The sequence below is a fragment of the Carassius gibelio genome, chromosome A19, assembly GCF_023724105.1.
Source record: "Carassius gibelio isolate Cgi1373 ecotype wild population from Czech Republic chromosome A19, carGib1.2-hapl.c, whole genome shotgun sequence".
Classification (NCBI taxonomy): domain Eukaryota; kingdom Metazoa; phylum Chordata; class Actinopteri; order Cypriniformes; family Cyprinidae; genus Carassius; species Carassius gibelio.
This window is the reverse complement of record NC_068389.1, coordinates 15,230,743-15,249,889: the sequence shown is the minus strand read 5'-3', so window position 1 is coordinate 15,249,889 and position 19,147 is coordinate 15,230,743. Positions and strand designations below refer to the sequence as shown.

Here is a 19,147-nt window from a genome sequence, read left to right as displayed (position 1 = left end):
TTTGAAGACATAGCCATTGCCTTTTATGTTCACCAAATGATTTTCCATGATCGTGTTGTTTACATTTGGCGTCGTAGCTTGTCATTAAAGACATTTTAAAGGTATATTAATTTGTAATAAAAAATAACGCTAAAAATAATGGACTAAGCCATCATAGTGAATGTTTACATTTAAGTTACATATCTAGAGTCCATAATCCATAATGAGTCTTCCAAAAAGGTTTTTATTTAAACAAAAGAGAACTGGAGCGCTGCTGGAATCCCTTGTATCCTCTGGTGCTCTTGGAAGGGTTAAATATAGAAAAAGATTTTGGAAAAAAATCCAAGTCCAGGCACTCAATAGGATGCAAAAGTTAAAAAGCCTTTAATGGTTGGGCTAAAGCATTAAAACACCAACGCGTATCGGCCCATTGGCCTTCATCAGGGTGTTGGTAACAAACAGACAGAATCACGCAGTACTTATAGTTGCATTGGTTTCAGGTGTGCCACTCTGGCACTTGTAACACAAGTTACTTGGAGATCCCTTATCTTGTATTTGTATGGTTTGATCTTTGGTATTAGCCATTATCTGAACTATTGCCTCTAGTGGCCAAAAAATTGTGTTACAAGTGCCAGAGTGGCACACCTGAAACCAATGCAACTATAAGTACTGCGTGATTCTGTCTGTTTGTTACCAACACCCTGATGAAGGCCAATGGGCCGATACGCGTTGGTGTTTTAATGCTTTAGCCCAACCATTAAAGGCTTTTTAACTTTTGCATCCTATTGAGTGCCTGGACTTGGATTTTTTTCCAAAATCTTTTTCTAAGGTTTTTATTTTATTTTATTTTTTTCTTGTAAACAGTGCTTATTTATATATTGTCAGTGTTTTTATAAACTGTTTAGACTCTCAATCTGACGGCACCCATTCACTACAGAAAATCCAATGGTGAGCCAGTGATGGAATGATAAATTTCTCCAATTTTGTTCCGATGGAGAAACAAACTCAGCTACATCTTGGATGTGTGAGTACATTTTCAACAAATTTCACTTTTGGCTGAGCTATTTCTTCAGTCACTGTGATGTTTAAATACTGTAACGATTGTAAAAGGCATCACAGAGGCAACACTGATGATTATCATTTAGATTTCCTGTAATTCACAATCCCTTCAGGTCCATACAATGTTGATGCTACTCTGGATATTGACTGTTTTTTACACCAAGAACCACTACCACAAAATCAAGTAAACAGAGTTTAATCTCTCTCTATCAGATTTTGTTTGTTTATTTATCTATTTTACTGTTTCCTCTATTTTATTGTTGCCATACAAATCTGTATGCTATTTCATGAGCTTGCTTTGAATTAAAATTACTTGACACTAAGTGTTCAGTGCTTCAAGGTGTTCAATTTATGTGATTTCTTTTTTTACAAATGTTACACTTGTATGTAACATTTTGATGGGTCACTCTGGTTTTCAATGTAAGATGTGTCTTTTATAAATAATTATGGTACTCTGTCAGAAATAGGGGTACAGTAGGATTCCATTTATGTCCCCCAAGGTACAATCTACACTAATGTAACCCATATAGGGCTTATTATTGGAACTCAAGGTACATGTATGTACCTTTTTGAGGGTCAAAAATGTACATATAAGTTCCCAAGCCAAGCCCAAATGCCAAGGGTACAAAAGCTGTACCCTTGAGGGAACATCCCCAGTGACAAGCCATTGTACCCCTAAAGGTACAATTATGTACTTTATTTTCTGAGAGTGTTGAGTCTGTCTTGTAGTTCAAATATTATATTTATTAAATTAAGTTCTTGTGAATTATCTTCAACTTTTTCTAAAACAAACAAACAAACAAACAAACTACATTTTATTTATATACATAAGGGCACACTGAAGGTGAACAAGTATTAAAACTCTTTACACTTTACAGAATTATAAGAACAAGGTCACAAGACCATGAATGTCTGTTTTTGGCTTGTTTTGAGAGTGAGACTTGTTTCTGTAGTCCTCTGTTGACTTTGCCATTTTAGCAAACAGGAGACGATTAAAATAAATGAGCCTAGATTGATCCTGATACACAGCGAGGGGAAGACTGATGGGGAAAGGCACGCGCAAAGGATGATTACGACTGTCCTTGCCGATGACAAATAGCACTGTATTGTGCTGGAAAGCCACAGTTTTTATCCCTTGGCATCAAAACACTTTTCGGATATCATCATAAGCATCATCATCACTGTCACCATTTCATTGCCAGCCTTTTCCATTGTAGATGACATGTGATACTGCCAAAAATGAAATGAATGCTTCATATTAGCCCAGGGGTATATGATTGTGCAGCAGCACATATCAGTCAGTAAGCATATACTGTATATATATATATATATATATATATATATATATATATATATATATATATATATATATATATATATATATATATATATTAATATTATTATTATTATTTTTAATGTATGCATTATTGTGGGCTGAAATATTTTCATAATACATTCTGACTATATTAATTGGTGCAGTTTATGAATTGCTGTGTATTGCAGAATTAGTGCTTAATATATTACAACATAAAATACAAAAAAAAATAATAATTGGTTTCCACAAAAATATTCAGCAGCGTTTACGTCATTGATAATAATCAGAAATGTTTCTTGAGCACAAACTCCAAAATTGACACTATAATCTTTTTATTGCCTATTTTTTTTATCTAAAAAAAAAAAAAAAAATGTATACACCATCATTTCCATTTCTATACACAAATCCGCTGCAAACTCTATGGGCGCCGCCATCTTGCCTGCCGCCATTACTGCGTGCCTGCAAAGTGTGACGGTGTGACACTTACCGGTGCCCTCTAATGACATTTCAATGAAAGCGGATCCTGCTCATTAAAGAAAATGTCTGGTGAAAGGGAAAATTGGGTAGATGATTTCAGGCAGTGGCCAAAACTTACTGATAAAGGTAATTTATTGACAACATAATGGAATAATGTAAAAATATGTAATGTAATTAAGAAGTGTATTAACTGATGACAACAGTAAAACCAAATGCTGTCATTAGTAGCTGTGTTGCTAATATATTCACAAGCTTCAAAAGTTTCAAATAACTATAAGGCCATCCTTAAAAATATTCTTGTTTGCCAATAACCCCACCCGACCCAATTAATATTTTTTTTCCCCTTTTAGTCCGACCGACTTGCCGACTGTAATTGCGTTAAGACACAGATTTTTTTATTTATTTATTTTTTTAACTCTTCAAACAACTAATACAAATGCATTGAAATGTGAGACACATGCAGTCGACACTTTTCACATGCTCTCATGCTACACATCCATTTTCTCACGCACAGAAAAATCGCAAAGCAAAGAAGACACGGAGAACGACAGAGCAGGTTACTTATGATAGAAAAAAAATCTCAGCTCTCAGATTCTGTCAATTTTATTACTAAATTCAAACAATAAATACTCCTCCGCTCGACCAGGAACTCTGTGTAATCCATATGGCCGTAAACATGGGCAATCAATGTGCAACAAAGGTTCGTGAATTTCACAAACGGTTTTATTCCAGGCCTGTAGTTTTGTGTTGTTGTTAAAACAGCCAACCGCACAACATGCTCTTCCCGGCATCACTGGACAGCATACGTACTAAAAAAACTAAATAAAAATAACTTTTCGTACAGCTAACATCTGCTACAGCCGCCTACAGGACCAACACGTTACTTCTGCTACTTCCTTAGCAGCAAGACACGCAGTAATGGCGGTTTTACTTCCGTGTTTCGCCGGTTTTGTGTATAACGTGTGAATATTTAGTCTATCATATTTTACAACAAAAACAATCAGAGCGCCTCGTTATCACTAGTTTTATTTTGATCTCCCGGGTCCGCTATTAGCTTATAGCCCTTTAGCATCGGCAGCATGGTTTTTGCTAAACACGCTTCCATTGCTAATACTCTATTCACACACATAACCATTGCTTTAATTACTGTTACTTGCTTTAATGGCGGATGTATGTCTACCTTTGATTGCAGGTGAGGACACGTTCGAGCTGCATTCGGTGTAGCTCGAGCTGGTGGCCATGGAAAAGCAGATTCGCGACCTGGGGGTGAGGCAGGCCCAGCTGAGAGAGCGGAGAGCCACGCTGGAAAACTCCTGGGCTGATGCTCACATATCTGGGGTAAGTATACAGCGTGCTGCTAACAGTCCGACCACCTCTACTAGGTGTGTTTCTCTGCACAGGCCCGGTGCACCCAGGACGCGATCTTCCCAGATGTCCTACACTCCGGCGCCGGGACACCTCGGACCCTGGATGCATCCACAGCGGAGGATGCAAGCCAGGCCCCGGGCGATGACTTCTCCCCCTCAGGTCATCGAGATCTCCACCTGGAACCACTTCACTCCCCTCCGCGAGACAGGACACGACACTGTGATCATCGGAGACTCCATCGTCTGACATGTCCATGCTACGTTAGCCAAAGGTAAAGTGCTGTTTCCCTGGTGCTCGTGTTCTCGATGTTTCTGCGCAGATACCCACGATCCTGAAGGCCGACGAGAGCCCCCGAGCGGTCGTGCTTCACACCGGGGTTAATGACACCATGCTGCGGCAGACGGAGACGCTGAAGAGGGACTTCAGGAGCCTGATCGAGACGGTTCGCAGCACGAAGCGCGCGGCGAAGATCATCGTGTCAGGACCACTGCCCACATATCGATGAGGACACGAAAGGTTCAGTAGACTTGTTGCTTTAAATGAATGGTTGTTGTCATGGTGTAAAGAACAGAAACTGCTATTTGTTAATAATTGGAATCTTTTCTGTGAGCATCATAGGCTTTTTCGCGCTGATGGCCTGCACCCCAGCAGAGTTGGAGCAGAACTTCTCTCTGACAACATCTCAAGGACACTTGGCTCCATATGACTAGTAAGCAAATTCTCAAATAACTATTATGATGAATTTTGTTCTACATGCTCAAATGATAGAAGTACTTGCACTGTCCAATCTATTAAGACTCTGTCTCTTCCCCAATTAGTGAGGTCAAAATATACATTTAATGTAGGATCTAGAGAAAATCTTATTGTGATTAAACCAGAAAAATGTAAAGTAATTGAACAAAAACAGTTTTTTTAAATATTTGGGCTCATAAATATTAGATCACTCACACCCAGAGCAGTTATTGTAAATTAAATGATCACAGATAATAGTTTTGATATAATCTGCTTGACTGAAACATGACTAAAACCAAATGATTATATTGGTCTAAATGAGTCGACTCCAACAAACTACTGAGCATGAGCCCCGTCAGACTGGTCGTGGCAGAGGTGTTGCAACAATATATGATATTCTCAATGTTACCCAGAAAACAAAATACAGGTTTAACTCATTCGAAATACTTCTGCTTAATATAACACTTTCAGATATGCAAAATAAATTTATTGTGTCTCTTGCTCTGGCTACTGTGTATAGACCACCAGGGCCGTATACAGAATTCTTAAAATAATTTGCAGATTTCATCTCAGACCTTCTGGTTACAGTTGATAAGGCGCTAATCATGGGAGATTTTAACATAAATAAACTGCAGTGTTTCACAACTATAGGACAGGAAGAGCTAAATAAACTTATCACTGTATATAAACCAACAACATGTTTATTAGATTCTGTACCCACTAAATTACTGAAAGAGTTGTTACCTGTAGCCGAAGAACCGCTTCTCAATATCATTAACTCGTCGTTATCTTTAGGTCACGTCTCAAAACAATTTAAGCTGGCGGTTATTAAGCCTCTTATTAAGAAACCAAAACTAGATCCTAGTGAACTAGCAAATTATAGGCCTATTTCAAATCTTTCCCATGTTACAAAAACTGCATTATTCCATCTTAGAAACATTGCCAAGCTACGAAACATGTTACCTTTTTCTGATGCAGGAAAGCTAGTTCATGCATTCATGACCTCTAGACTGGACTATTGTAATGCACTTCTAGGTGGTTGTCCTGAATCTTCAATAAACAAGCTATAGGTAGTCCAAAATGCTGCAGCTAGAATCCTTACCAGGTCAATAAAATATGATCATATTACCCCAATCTTTAATCTGCATTGCCTGCCTATTAAGTTCCGTATCAGTTACAAATTCATTACTTACCTATAAGGCCCTAAATGGTTTAGCTCCTGCGTACCTAACTAGCCTTATACTCCCTAAGGTCTCAAAACAGATATCTTTTAAATATCTGGGTACAGAAATTGACTCCCAGTTTAAATTTGACAAGCACTCAGAAAGTGTCTTTAAGAAGGCATATCAACATCTATGCTTATTGAGGAAATTGAGGAGCTTTAATGTGGAAAAAGATATTCTGATTGTGGTGTATAAATCCTTTATCGAATCTTTGCTTGCTTTCAACATTGTATCCTGGTATAACTCTCTTTCTGTTAAATGCAAAAGTAGACTTCTAAGGATTATAAACATAGCTGGTAAAATTATTGGTGAGAAACAAGTAACCCTGTCTAATCTTTATATTGTGGCAGTAAAAAGGAAAGCATCTGCTTTTGTGACAGACTCTGCCCATCCTCTGCACAGCTCATTTGATTTACTTCCGTCTGGTAGACGATTTAAAGTACCATTGGCGAAAAAGTCCAAATATAAGAAGTATTTTATCCCGACGGCCGTTGACATTTTAAATAGGAAATAGGGTTATCTTAAATTGTGTGGTTGTCTGTTGTATTGTTGTTAGCTGTGTATTGGTAGTTGTATATTATTTGTTGAGCCTCTTGTCTAAAGACAATTTTCTACCCCTGTGGAGATAGACAATAAAGCTTTTTTGAATTTTTTTGAATTTGAATTTGAAAACTGGAATTTTGGTAATTCCTAGGACAGCAGAGTCCACTAAAGGAGGTAGAGCTTTTTCACATGTGGCTCCCAAACTCTGGAATAGCCTTCCTGACAATGTCCGGGGTTCAGACACACTCTCTCTGTTTAAATCTAGATTAAAACACATCTCTTTCGCCAAGCATCCGAATAATGCATCTCTTAAATTGTGACTGCACTTGCAGCTGATCAAATGCGCTTTCTTATTCTTTGGCTTGAGTTAAACTGATTAATTTTACTTTGTTGGAACAGCAGCTATGCTAATTATGTCTCTATTTGTTTCTCTGTTTTGCCACAGGATTTACATCCTATGGTAACTAGGATTTACACAAGCTCCAGTCTGGATCCAGAACACCTGAGAAGAGATGATGCTGACCCTCAGATGACCTCAGATGATGCTAACCCTGAATCAACAAACAGAACTAACAAATATTGCTACAAGTGTGATTGCATCATATAATAATTGCTGTTGATAATGTTCATTGTCTGGCTGACTAAGTCTTGTATTCATTTTTCAGAAAAATCATGTCATATGCACACAAATAGACAGTCACCATTTATAACCTACTACTGAATATTGTAGAAATGTAATTTTCTGTAAAGTTGCTTTGTATCATAAAAAGCGCTAAACAAATAAACTTAAAATTGAATCGAATTGAATGAAAACTTTATCTCAGAATGTTCTCTGAACGTTCGAAACATCCAGTTTTCTTTTAAATGTTATGTTAATGTAAAAGACAACATTAAGGGGAACATTCCATTTTATTATTTTGCAAAGATTATCAAAATGCTACTTTTTCAGAACCCTCTGAAACTGGTAAATAGTAGCAATTACAAATATCATGTTTCAGAAAAATGTTCCATAAGCAATGTATAAACAAAGTTTGTGTACTAACGTTTAGAGAATGTTACTAAAAACCAAATGTTCTGAGAATGTTTTTTTTAGCTAGATGGGGACTCGAGAGACTCTTTCAAATGATAAATATACATTTAACATGACAGAACATCTTTTATCAGAAAATATACCTTCATTACAGAGTTTGCATACAGCATTTTTCAGTATGTAGAGACGATATCAGTGATGGACCGAGAGGCCGTAAATGGAGAAACTCACAGAAGAGCCGCATGAAGATCTTGAGAAACTATCTTGCTGGAGATATCTGTCAGCTTGATGAGGCAAAAGACAGAAGCAAATACACTAAAATCCAAGAATAACACAAGGTTTAGGAAATCAAAACATTACTATAAAGACGTACTGTGCCACACCAGCTTTAAAACCTCATTTGAATAGGAGTAATTGCATGGGCTATTATTTATGAACCCTAAAGAAGTATGTTACGGAATGCCTTCATTGATCGACTGCCTCTGCCAGTTTAATGTTTTGCATTTAAATTGAAATATTTATCCATTCATATGGTGTAAATCATACAACCTTGGCCACCGTTTATCTTGCTGAGGTGCCCATTGCTTTTCCTCGCGAACTCTTCTGCTGGAGCGTGTGGCTGAAATTGAGTGAATTTGATTACAAACACATTGCTCCCATGTGGAGATGTTATCTCTGTGTTATCTTAATGTCACCCTCCTTGTGCAGTGCTGCGCTAATTTAATTGTCATTTTAGATATGATTATTTACTCCTTTGGAAAGAGACAATCTATGGCAATGCACAATCCTTTATTCAAATGGAAACTGAAATGCTTGAAATTAATTGACAAAAAGAAGTTATGAAATATTCTTATGAAAGCTGTTGAAATGATTAGCGTGGAGCTCATCCAAGCAAAACAAAGCCATTAGAAGAATAGATCACCCGAAAATGACAATTCTGTCATCATTAACTCACCTTTTGTTTCTCACACTGAGCTACAGTACCATGTGGCTTCAGAAGATGTGGAAAATGGTGAATGAGTCATAAGGTGCATTTATCAAGCTTTCAGTCCTTTTTCGAGCTTGAAACCCTCTGATTCTCATTCACTTTCTCTGTATGGATTAGAGCAGCTCATGCAATCTGGTAAATTTCTGCTCTGGCATCTGACAGCAGAATATTTTTGAATTAATAGCAGGATATCTTAACTACTCTCAAAAACCTCTTTTGCAGAAGTATGATTGTATTTATGCTATTTTACAATTGCACATTTCTACAAAAGATGGACAAAATAACTGAAATCTTTAGCAATATATGAAGAGCTTATTAAGGTGTAGAGCTATCATTCAAAAAAGCTCTGTTCGCCATAAAGTTTAATGATGTTTGAGGATCAGTTCTTCAATGGTTCTTTTAAGAAGCTCTTGAGGAATAAATATTTGGAAAGCAAAAGTAAAAGTGTTGAAATTTGGATTGTTCAAATGTATTACATTTAAAGCAGCATGAAGAACTAAATGTGTTGACATTTTAATTTTTCTTTAAATTTAACTAAATGTGTTGACATTTTAAAAAAAATATCAATGACAAAACACATTTGCATCCACTCTCATTGAACAGTCAGTAATTTCATTGATTTGCAGTATGTGTCACAGTTAAACTAGCTGATTCATTAGTGTCTGTGATCCACAGAAAGAACCGACTCATAGGAGTCATTCGCTCTGGATTCAGACTTCATTGTTTGAACCAAAGGTTTTGATTCACTTAAAAGAACTGACTGATAAGATGCATCCACTCTGGAATTGGACTTAACTTTTCATGTCAAGGGCCTAGAAATGTTATTGATAAATCCTTGATGTTGAAGTTTACCATATAGCGACCTGATTATTTTCCTTGATAATCATTAAGCAGTCATGTTGTGTGTTTCTACTCTTCTTGTGTTTTCTATCAGCTTTTTAGGATCAGAACTAATGACTGGTGAAAAGTTTGTAAAAAGGTCTAAAATGCTTTGCAATTCAGTTTGATTAATGCAGACAGTGAATCATTGACACACTGAATCATTTGCAATGGTATGCTACTCTTTATTGCACCATTCAGTTTGTGAACAACACAGTCTGTACTCCAGTTAATGACCATTTATATCTATACAGTGTATCTAAAACAGCCCTTTTGATGGGGGGGCCTGTGCCCAAGTACTTACGAAAGGCTAGAAATGTTCTTGGTTCACGCTGTATGTTTTTGATTCACTATAAAAGAACTGCCTTATAGGAGTTATTCATTTGGAAACTGGACTTCATTGGTCGTGCCGTTTGAATTGGACATTTGAAACAGAAAATATATGTGTTTTGTCTGCACCTAAATGTGCAAAATGTAATCACATATTCCTTTTTATGAGATTACACGAGGCAGTCACTGGACCTAATGGCTCCCATGCCATGATGCAAATTTTCAGGCCTCCTTCTGCTAATTGGCAGTCAGCTTAATGTGATTCTTCTTTGCAACAGCTTTTACAATTGCTAGCAGTTACTTCAAAGTTAAACTCCCTTTTCATATGGGTTCAGTTATTGTCCAAAAAGAAGAGTGGGAAACATTCCTCAGGACATGGCATAATATTTGAATTGCAGGCCATGCTAGATTTGATGAGGTTAATAGCGAAGGTCTCGCTGGCCATGCAAAGATGAAAGGATGACCACACATCCATGTAACATATTTTGTCCCGAGCCTCGGGGTACTTCTCTTTAACATGCATTCTCAAAAGTCTGCCTAACATTTCCACACGAGGAGATATTCTGCTTTAATCAACTGCCTCTCCTGCCTATTTCCCTCTGCTATTCTTTGAATTAGATACACTGTGTTCCCTCTTTGAAGTTACATTTTATATTCAATTTTTGTATCCTCAATGATCATTTCCATTTTCTTCTTCGCAAATGTAAAAATTCAAAACCCTCATGTTCTTTATGGAAGTTTTGATTCAATTTGATGATTCATATCTGAGGTAGCAACCATTTACCATGGTGGGTGTCTCTTGACAAAATTAAGAAAACATCCTGACATTCTTATTTCTTACTGACCCTGTCTAGACCATAATCAACACGTTCCCATGCATTTTATCTTTAACAGTTGTATCCTGGGACCACGTTGTCCCTGGCTAGATCAAAGAAATAACTCTAATGCTATAACCAAAAAAAAAAACTGTTCCACATTATTCCATTATATTCAATTAGTATCATCCCTTCATTATCTCTAAGTGAGGGGTTCCCAAATTTTTGTGTCAGGCAAACCATTTAGAGATAAATTATTCACTTGAAGTGCCATCAGAGATCCTAGTGTTAATGTTTCAATAATTTACTGACACATTTGGATGTTCAAGGTTCTCTGATGTTTGTTAATGGTAACACAACATGCAAGTAAACAGATAAAATATTATGTTAATAATGCATTATAATCAATTCCTTTTCAAACGTTTAAACCCTCAAGCTTTGAACATGTCAAACCCTACAGCTGTAATTTTGATGGAATATTGGTGAACTTCTATAACATAATGGCCACCAAAATGTCAGATATTATACAAATGTAAATAAAGCGAACCTATTACGTTCCCAAACATGTTAAACTCACAGAGATGGAGTTTGTGAGAAGCAGCATTTACTGTGAATTGAAACGTTCTGAAAACACAGCATTATGAGCTTCTTTACTCTGAAACATGCAGTACAAACTATACTTCTTTAATTATATAACCTTTGACTGAATAATATTTAATATAGCTGATTCCGTTTTATTTCAATTAATTGTGTAGCCCAATTTGTTTGTATTAATGTTACATTTTACAAAATCATCCATTTATGCTCTTCCATACATTAGCCTACAACCTTCCTACTTTGTATGCTTTGATGTTTCAATCATATTCGGCTTGGATGATCAACAGAGAGACTGAAAAGCATATGTCTGACAACTTTCAATTTCCCCTTAAAAATGTGTGACTATTAATATAAAAGTCCTGGCCACTCTCTCCTTGGTGCAGTAGACAGAGCTTCCATTTCCCTGATGGATTGGCTGTCATATTCCGACAGTGCAGTGCTTCTTTTAGTTTATAGACGTCTCTGTGCTCTTGACTCCACAGTGTGCACTGTCGTTTTTCTCCCTTATCGTCCTGCTGCTTTGCTCGGCTCCTAGACATAAACACAAACAAGCAACTAGGGAGGAATATCATTACATATTTTTACAGCTGTGAAACTTTCTCTTTAATGCTAGTTGCTCACCAAGCAGCACATATTTAATTACTATCCCCTGATTATATCTCATTTAATACAGCTTTAGATAGTTGGGAAGAAACTTAAAAAAAAGCCATTATTTATTAAACATATGTCATTATTTATTACTTCATTATATGAACGATCTGCTCGCAGTGACACTTCAAGTCAAACGAACGAACAAACAAACACGTGCGAATATTTGCATTGCTTTAACCGTTCTCTGGAGAGCTCACGTTCTCACGTTCCACGATGGGTCGATTATAAACAATACCTGCATGTTATTGGTCAATCTACGTTTGATGTTTTATTTAGGCAATATACAATCCTGTCCAGGGGTGTGTTTCCCAAAATCATAGTTGCTAACCTGTTGCTAACTAGCAATTGGAAATTGCATTGCAACCAACAAAGTTGCTAACTTAGTTAGTAACTATGGTTTTGAGAAACGCACCCCAGGACGTGTCCCATATGAACAGCACATATGGCCACCTTATAGAACAAGTAAATAATTTTTTGGTCAACTGTTATGTGGGTCTGGTGGCAAGTTCAATTGCTTGTATGTGTTATATGATGCTATTTGCATGTGTAGGTGATATGTTGAATAACGTTTGGCTCCTATATAGAGTAAGCATGTGTTAGTCTGTTTATCTGTTTACTTAAGTTTATCTGTGTTGGTGCAGTAAATTACTCCATTCATGTGTCCATGTGTAAGCTCACATATGTGACCTAGTGGACATTGTCTTCCTGGTAAATCTGGTCTCTCCTGCAGGCCTGTATGTAAGCGTGGGCTTATCAGCGTCGACCAGAGTCTCCCACATTCCCAACCACCTCTGTTGCCTGAGAGGAAAATAAATTGCACCCATGCAGTTAATAAGAATGAGAAATACTGAGTGAGACTCACACAACCATTACAAGGAGAGAGAGAGAGAGAGAGAGAGAGAGAGAGAGAGAGAGAGAGGAGAGAGAGAGAGAGATATTTTGAAATGTCTGAGATAAATTTAAGTGTCACAAACAATGCCTTTGGTCCATGAAACGAAACATCTCCCCATGCCTTCATTTCCTTCTATGGTTGGTCATAATGAACAACTAGATGCAGTTTCTCTGGCACCAACAAATCACTAAACTTCATGCACACATACACAAACCCATACCTCCCCCTCCACCTACCAAAACAAACACTTATTTCCATCACATTACGCCGGAAGTGTCACAGGTGCATATTGAATTCCCTTCAATGGTGTCTGACAGGTAATTACATATTGAATGCTCTTTTTTGTTCATTTGTTTCCTAGAGAGCGAAATCCATCTTTTGCATGGTGAGATTGTGTCAAGAATTTTATTTGTATTTTTTTTCTGGTTCAAACGTTACATGTACTATCAGAGCCAAGTAGAGTTGAAACCTGATTTACAGTGAAATTACCATACATTACCTTACATTAAATTACCATAGCTATTTTATTTATGATTTCAATGCTCTACATTATGCATAGTGCAAAGTGGACTAAAATGGGCAATAAACAGCCATATCACAAATGGATAAAATTTGTATTAGTAGTCTTTGTTTGTTTTGATGTATGTATCTGTTGTAGTTTATTTGGTTATAAATATGTATATCCCCATTATTCCCAAAAGGCAATGATTTTGCCACATTGCTCAGTTCAAAGATTCATAAGAATCAGACTGCAGTTTTGTCTGTTTCAGTAATAATACTATTTTAACTTTACCTGAGGGAACTAAACGTTCTCATAAGGAAGCACTACAACAGTGTTAATGTTTTAGGTTCTTTTAGGTTCTGGCTTTGATTCTACACAAATGAAATACCAGAGCCATTTGGGCAGCTCTAAATGGTTTATTAAGAATACCGCAATCAAAAGTCAGTATGGAAATAGACGCAAGAAAGAGGATCAACCGCAATTCTGTATACAGACAATAATCACTGTCATTTAAATCTTGTATGGTGAATGTTGAGTCAAATGGGAGATTTTCAAACTTGAATCTTGAACAAAATAAATAAACTGATTATATACAATAATATCCCATATATTAAACATTTATATGATCATTAAATATTATACAATTATTTTAAATGATGTACATCATAAAATAAATAGTATATGTATATGGATTTGTGTTGCACCTGCACGCATCTAACAGAGGATTCAGCAGAACGATGCATTGCTTCAGTGTGTTGAATTAGGGTTGGTTCTGCCTCGGTTTGGCTGGTGTGTGACAGCCCAGCAGGCACACTGCATTCCCCTTATACAGAAGACACTGCAGACTGCCTGAACTGCTGGCTGTGCCACTGTCTGTCTGCTGGAGAGCTGAAGTGTGCGTTTTCAATTTGATGCATGAAAATCTCCTTTTACACACACCTGCCAATGATGTAGTTAGCATGCATTACTTACAGCACTGAACAATAATCTCAATCATCTGAGAAATGAGTTGCAATGACTGTTTTACTTTTGTATTGAATAGATGAATATATATGTGACAAGTTGGTGGCATGAAACATTTAGGTAATCTATTTTTCAGTGTCCTTGTTACACATTGCATGTGCATATCATACTAATAATAAATTAGGCATAATTACATGCAAATAATCCTAAACCAAAACCTCATTTTAACCCTAACTACTGTATATTGTAAGTACATGCAGTTAATTAATATTACTCAGAAGTAAGTACTGTATAATTACACTGTAACAAGGACATCGTAAAACAAAGTGTACACAAAATACGTTTATATTTAAAGTACATTTGAAGCATAAGCATAAGCGTAAGTGATTATATAGTATTTTCCAATGATTTTTCAATGAAATTCTTCAAATTGTTTTTATTGTAGATGTTAATTTCCAGATTTTCACTGTGACTGTAATTTATACGCCTACATACAATGTTGTTAAAGCATTCATCATTTCTTAAACTGCACTGTTATAATAAAATCAGAGAACATGTTTCATTTACACATGCCAGTACATTACGTACGTGTTTCACTCCAATACATTTCATACGTCCACATTTGGTCTATACTTCACAGGGGAAAATATACACGAACAATAACTCACATCATTCGAATTGCCCTGCACCCATCACAGGCCCCCAGATCACTGTTTGGCTCAAAGTGTGCTGTGAAATATACTCATATTCATTTCCTCCTGATTATGTCAAGCTGATGGCAGTGATTACCCTCCCTTACACACACACACATGCTAGGGCTGCTCATTGCACAGAACATCATAAACAATTTACACGTCATTAGTTTTGTTTCATCATATTTGTTTGACAAAGTGTCTAGCTGCATGGCAAGCAGGCCTGTTATTTGCCATACCAAGAGAAAAGGCACAGGGAAAACATCTTGTTGGTGTACGAGACATTAGTTTGTATGATTAATTAGCATGCATCAGTCTGCTTAAAATTCAGGCTCTGCGCGTTCTGAGTGGCGTTTACATTTTTAGGAGGAGTGGATGCGCGAGTCTGTGTGTTTGTGTTAGTGTCTGTCATGTCGAATGTACAATACAAAAAGCATTAATCCATGTTCATTATGTTTATACATGTATTTCTATGTGTGTGTGTGTGTGTGTGTGTGTTGAGGGGCTATTATGTGCATTCTGTGTTCAAAAGGAATTGAAAATGTTGCCAGTTCCGTCAAATTTGAGGGTTACAAATTGCCTGCAGAGGGCACTGTACATTAGAGCAAAGAAATGGGGACTGCTGCGATCAAAACACAAACTCATAAGAATAGTTCAGCCGAAGCTCTGATATGTAATTGTAGCTCCTTTAACCAAAGCTAACGATAAAAAAGTGAATGTATCAGACAATGTTCGCATTAAAGGTGATGTGTGTAATTTTGTGGATGTTAAATAAGTTATTTTCCTAGCTAAGTATACAGAGATAACCATAAGTAAGACAATAGTATATTATGTTTTCTTTATATTAATTTTTTTAACCCAGTGGGATAAGATTTAGCTGGTTAGCCTGGCCCAGCTAGCCTTTCTGGTTGACTAGAAACACCATTTTAAATGCATGCATTCTGTCTTTGAGATGAAGTGAACAACAGATTTAGCTCCATCAAAAGCATCCTAATATGTATTATTCTGTACTATTTCACACTGAAAATGTGCAATGTACAGTCCTGATTTTTTTTTCTTTTACTCAGAAGTCACTGCTCTCCTGTGGAAGGGGCTAATCATGCTACAGCTAGTAACAACAAACCTGGTGTGTTTTGATTTTTGAATACCATTTTCATGAAATGGAAGATGACAAATGATTTAGTGTCCTGCAGTAAAAAGTATTAAATGTTCTATTTGAGACAACACTACCCACTATCCCATACTTAAAAAAACAAAACACACCAAATGGCAGAGTGCAAATATAAAGATGTTATAGATGTATATAGATGTAAAATATTAAATACATTTGTAATATTTGTAATTAAAAAATAAAAATAAAAAAATAAATAAAAGATATTAATTGTTGTTTATATATATATATATATATATATATATATATATATATATATATATATATATATATATATATATAAAAAGCAAAGTAGGAAAAGCTAAAAAAAAAAAAAGTAAGGGAAAACGTGAAGCAGGATGCATTAAAATTGTTTATTGCACAATTAGTCTTGGATAATCCTGCTTATACCATTGCCATCATTGACAACTTAAAGGGATAGTTCACCTTCAGTTGCTGGTCCCCAATGACTTCCATAGTATGGAAAAAAAGCACACTATGCAAATCAATGGGGACCAGCTAATGAAGTTGAACTATCCCTTTAAAGCGGTTTATCAAGTTTATAGTGAAATATTTGACCGGAAGGGTAAAAAAACCAAAACCAAAAAACAATTGTCAGTAGCAGCTCGCAAGCTCTAGCATTCTTTTTGAATGAATTTATTTGAATTAATTATTATAGCATTTATTTGAATGAATTTGATTTGAATCAAATCAAGAACGAGTCAGTCTTTTGTTCGTTATCTGGTTCGGCTCAGTGTTCATCTTCAGTTCTCTCTTCACAGCAGTTCAGTCAGTGTACTGTTTGAGTAAATGAATTACTCCAGGATATTGGTTTGTTTGAACTCAGAGGGAGAGTCAGCCACATTAAAAAAAGTTAACCGCTTAAGTCATTTGTGGATTAATGCTTATTGGAGATGCGAACTGTTTCAAACGATTCAGTTCAATTTGGTGAACTGGTTCAAGAAGATCCGGTTACATCGAATGGTTCGTTCGTGAACTGGATATCACTACACTGCAGTGAACGCGCTCAAAATAGACCCGGAAGACAATGCTGAAAAATTACGTAGTTTTTGCTATTTTTGGACCAAAATGTATTTTCGATGCTCCAAAAAATTCTAACTGACCCTCTGATGTCACATGGACTTCTTTGAAGATGTTTTTATTACCTTTCTGGACATGGACATGGACAGTATACTGTGCACACAGTTTCATTGGAAGGACTGAGAGCTCTCTGACAAAATCTAAAATATCTTAACTGTGTCCCGAAGATGAACGGAGGTCTTACTGGTTTGGAATGACATGAGGGTGAGTTATTAATGACATAATTTGGTTATTGGGTGAACTAACCCTTTAATATAGAATAGTGATTAAACTGATGCATTGTTGGTGCATCGTATAGGGCAGTATAACAATACTGGCTCAACCAACAGATGGGAGTATGAGTATTTGGGAAACCTGTGTGATAACATTTATTGTTTTCTCAATACTGCTGCAGAACAAACATTGTACACTCCTTTTATATAAAGAGAATATGTATCTTCCATTATGAAAAAGTTGTTATTTTTTATGCCAGCATCTGGAAAATTGGGTAAATACAGATATTGGTGGTAAACCTATTCTGAAGCCTGTACTTAAGCTCTTCTGCTGGCATCCACCACCCAAGTCAGGTAGCTGGCAGAGAGCTTAAAGCTGCACATTGTCAGACTGAAGGCGGTTTGAGAGTCTTTGTGTTGTGTTTGTGTTGACAGCGGGTCTCCAAGTGACTGTTCCCAGAGTGTGAACCCGCAGGCTGGCACTTACACAAAGCTAGTCCTGGATGAAAGGCTGAGGTTGCATTCTGGACCTTGATTTCCAGCCAAACATTCCCCAATACAGATTCACCATAGCATTATGGGTGGAAGAGTTATCTGAGTCATCATGTGTCTTGATGTCATACGCACGTTACTTGCCTATTTATATGCATTTTTATCAGGGAGATGGCATTTTTATTCTCTTTAACACATCAGGTGTATGTACACAAATTTGATGCCGAAAGTGTAATGATTTCAATGTTTTTAATGACTTGTTCACCCACAAATGAAGATTCAGTCCTTATTTACTCACCATCATGTTGTTTCAAACCTGTATGGGTTTCTTTCTCCAGTGGAACACAAAAGGATATGTTTTGTAGAATGTTCTGCCGATAAGAAAAGGAGAAATAAAGATCCCACACTTTTAAAAAAGATGCAAACTCACATATTATAAAAGTGATCCATACAATACATGCATTACATTTCTTTGTTATTTCTTCTTGTCTGAAGTCATATAGTGGCATTAAATAGGAAATAGGACAAATTTGGTGACACTAATGGTGCATAAATTAAACCCTTATGGCATGATGTTGCATTCAAAATAAGGAAATACATTGTGGTACACAATGGAATTGAAAAGGGCTGTACACATTGAAATTTGATCTGCTCCAGTACTATAGCCACAAGATATAAATGTGATTTTAGTGAAAAAATAATAAAAAATAAATAAATGAATTACTAAACTTTTCTGTGTAAGCTTAACGTTCTTCCCATGATAATGACCATCAAAACCCTAAAATTACCATAAAAAAATAATTAAAACAATTAAATAATACACACATTTTTTTACAGAAGCACGGATGTGCTTTTATAAAATTATAAACTTTAAATTTCTGCTTTAGAATCCTCCAAAAACTGGCCCCAGTTGTAACTAAATTCTAGTCTAATTATAAATTCTAGTTTTTGGTAATCAACATTGTTCCACAAATGCTGTCGACTGAGCTTAACTTTTATTATTTCATATTGCCTTTATGACTTTGTGTATAAATTAACAAGATACATAGACCAACAACAACCAACATCCCATCACACATGCAGGAAGCTTTATAGAATAAGGGACTATTCTGTGAATGGTTGGCATGCTAGACTGCTTTAGCTGATTATCAGAGATG

The 19,147-nt window shown here is 36.2% G+C and overlaps 1 long non-coding RNA gene across 1 annotated transcript; it reads left to right on the top strand.

Moving 5' to 3' along the window:
• The first annotated feature begins 517 nt into the window (after nucleotides 1–517).
• Nucleotides 518–7,387, top strand: LOC127935886 (uncharacterized). The gene is made up of 4 exons (XR_008148197.1): nucleotides 518–808; nucleotides 917–1,003; nucleotides 4,023–4,907; nucleotides 7,142–7,387. It is a non-coding gene; the product is annotated as an uncharacterized LOC127935886 (long non-coding RNA).
• The last annotated feature ends 11,760 nt before the right edge of the window (nucleotides 7,388–19,147 follow it).